The sequence below is a fragment of the Artemia franciscana genome, chromosome 15, assembly GCF_032884065.1.
Source record: "Artemia franciscana chromosome 15, ASM3288406v1, whole genome shotgun sequence".
Classification (NCBI taxonomy): domain Eukaryota; kingdom Metazoa; phylum Arthropoda; class Branchiopoda; order Anostraca; family Artemiidae; genus Artemia; species Artemia franciscana.
The window spans coordinates 8,164,856-8,168,547 of record NC_088877.1 but is presented as its reverse complement, the minus strand read 5'-3'; positions in this window follow the sequence as shown (position 1 = coordinate 8,168,547).

The window sequence follows — 3,692 nt, the reverse complement described above, 5'->3', positions numbered from 1 at the left end:
TCTCGAAAATAATTTACGGGAAGAATAGTAAAGGAAGTACTCAGTACGATAAATGACAAAAAAAAAAAAAAAAAAAAATTAAAAGTGCGTTTAGATCTAAAGGTTCGACGTTGAAATTAAAGTTATAAGATATGTTATATGGGGAGGAGTTGAAGTTTAGAAATAAGCGTACTCAGGATTAAAAAAAAAAAATACATTTTAATCAATCTTTTTTTTTGAAAATAATACAGTCGAACATTATGAGCTTTGGAAAGATGTGATTTATAAGGAATGCGGACCGATAGAATGTTTGGCTTTTAATTCATTTAAAAACTGGATTGTAGTTAGTTTTGAAAAATAATTATATTGGCTATTATATTCATTATTAAGTATTATAAATTTAAAAGGTATTCTCCAAAACATTTTTTTGGAAGAAAATCAAAGGGCGAAATTTAAAACTTAAAACAGGAAATAAAGAAGTCAAGGAGCAGCATTGAACAGAAATTATTACGTGTATTCTCCTCTTCAACACCTCGCTCTTTACGCTAAAACTTTTTAGTACTTAAAAAAAGCTTCATGTTGTTTAAATTAAATAAACTTTGTGTTACAAGAGTCGTTCTTAAAGCATTGGGACTTAATTCAAACTTTAGCGTCAAGAGCGAGGTGTTGAGGAGCAACCCTCCTCACATACTTAATAATTTCTGTTTGTTTCAAGTTTTAATGTTGCTCCTTACTTTCAGCTGAAAAAAAGCTTTTTTCATTAATTTCTGACGTTTTATTAAATAATGCTAGTATATCTGACCTTACTTCCATAGAAATATATCTCCTCCTCACGGATATATTCTCTAGAAAATTCAATCCCAGTAGAAATTTAGCCGATACAATTATTCTTAACATCTCCACGAGTAAAATTGAGTCGGCTAAGAGAAAGCAAAATACAGAGGAGTTTTGTAGAGGAATTTTGGTAATTTCCGTAAAACTCCCCCTGAAAAATTCACCCCCGGAAGCTTTCCTCCACATGGAAAATTCTCCTCGTGGAAAATTCCCCCACTAGAAAATTCGTACTCCCCCCAAAAATATGTGCATACTTCCCAATAACAAATACTATACTTAAATAACGGGCAACTTTTATAACGTAAAGAGCCCTTTCCCCAGGGGCTGTAGGGGTCATGATATCATCTAAGTCATAGTTATTCGGCCGTTCAACTATACTGAGCAAATGGCTATCTAAAAATTTTGATCGGAGGGTTTGAGAAAAACGGTAGGGGAGAGGGCCTAGTAACCCTCCAATCTTTTTCTTCACTTAAAAAGGGCACTAAACCTCAAATTTCCGTTTTAATGAGCCCCCTCCTGATATTTTAGGACCACTGGGTTGATAAGACCACCCCTGCGAATAACAATAATAATAACAAAATAAAATAAACACGCATCCATGATCTTTCTTCTGGCAAAAAATACAAAATTCCACATTTTTGCAGATAGGAGTTTGAAATCTCTACGCTACGGTTCTCTGATCCGTTGAGTCTTATGGTTCGATTTTCATAGATTCTCTGAATTTTAAGGGAATATTTTTGCCGTTTTTTTTGAAAATCAGGCAAATTTTCTCAATCTCGTATTCTTTGATGTTTGATAACATCAAATAAACAAAACAGTCACCACGAACTGTTTGATAACATCATAAACAATAAAAACAAACATTAGAAAATCATAAAATTTATTAAGGTACATTTTATATAAAATTTAAAGAGCTTCTACAAAAAAAGAATGGGTGGGTTTTTTTTGGCAATACATCTGCATAACAAAAGACTCAAATTAAAATGCTAAACAAGGTCACTAGAAAAGAAAGTTCTCCAAATTTTCAGTTTCATTTTACTATTGCAAAAGAACATTTGTTTTGAAAATTCTCTTTCCAATTCTGTTTTATGTGAAAAAAAAGAGAAATTAATGCCTAAATGAAGTTTTTAAGCTGAAAACGAGGAATTTTTTAAGCAATTTAATCAGTTGAACCGATTCAATGAACCTATTGGTTTTTCCAACAAATTTAATAGGATTTTATTTAAAGAAGGAATTTGTTGATTTAAATTTACTGCAGATCAAACTAATTAATTTAGATTGATTGTTTAACATATAATATACATAAAAAATAAAATTCTCAACGTTAAACAATTCTAGTTTTTTTTAATGATGCAATTAAAATAAAATGGTTTATGTTACCGTTTTCTTCCGTTAGTGAAGCACAAATGACATCCTGACATTATGAGGATTAAGCTGGTGATCGCCCAACTCATATTTGCCGTATTTTCTGTTCGCAATAAGTTTAATTTAAATTTTCTTTTAACTTTTGTTCGTTTTTGGTTTAATTTGTACAGCCTTAGCTATCATTTTTGGTGTGATATTTTTGGTCAACTCTTTCATTTTTCGGACTGTGTTACACACGGTGACTTACACCTAACTTTTTGCTGGAAAATCCATTTTAGGGAGACCAAGTTTGCTAAAAAAAAAACCCTATCTGGGGTGTTTGACGGAACCCCTATCCGGGGTGTCAATGAGCTTGTAGTTGTTGAAACCTGTTATAGAAAGTTAATGAGAGACCCCATGAGCATCAGTAACATTGCACAAGATACTTCGAGCTTGGACTAGACGGTAAACCCTTCTAAATCCTTGAAATGCCAATTTGTTTCCTTCAAACTCTACCCAAGCTTCTTAATCCTATTCCTCCTGAAATGTTCGTGTCCTCCTTTAAGTTACTTAGCATTACAATTTCTTTTAATTAGAGTATCGATTTTAGAAACTATTATCCAGGATTCTAATACATTTATCTCTTTCCTGAAGCTTCTAAATACATTTGGCATTCTCTGCTCCTATTCTTTAAGGATTCAAGAATAGGAACACCTCCTCGCCTCTATGGCGAGGAAACTGAAGAATTCCTAGTCGAAAGTGGAGTAAAGCAAGGCGGTGTTCTCTCTCCAATCCTGCTTAATTACTGATAGACTGGGTGCTAGAAAATGCCCTAATGCAACAAATTGGTGCCCAAATTGGAAAAAAATATGTCCTTGACCGACTTGGATTACGCTGATGATGTTGGACTCCTCTCTGACCCTGAACATGCTCAAAAGATGCTAGATGATATTATCGAATGGTCAAGTCCGATTCGACTGAAAGTAAGCGCAGATAAAACTAAATTTATGGTCATGAACCATCCGAACCAAATATCTTTGAGCGTGGACTTAACTCAGTTAGAAAGGGTTGAGTGCTTTACCTACCTAGACTCCCTACTTTGAACTGATGGTACTTCAGACTTAGACATCCAGCAACGAACACATAAGGCGCAGTTTGTTTTCACATCACTTCGAATGCCCCTTTAGAGCCGCCGAGAAATTTCAATTCTGACGAAAATTCAAATCTATACGGCCATAATTCGAACCATCCTACTCTATGGATGTGAAACTTGGTCCTTGAAACTTTAACACGAGAGAGCACTATCTGCTTTCGAACATGGATGCTTACGCCAAATACTTAGAATTCGCTGGCAAGATCGTATATCTAACTCCGATATTCGCCAACTCTGCAAGAGATGTCGCTACCACCGTCAAAAAAGTGCCGCTTAGAATAGCTGAGTCACGTCCTGCGAAGACCACCAAAATACCTGCCCCATAGAATCCCCCTAGTTGAGCCCTGCAACTCTTGGAAGAGGCATCAAGGAAGGCAAAAGA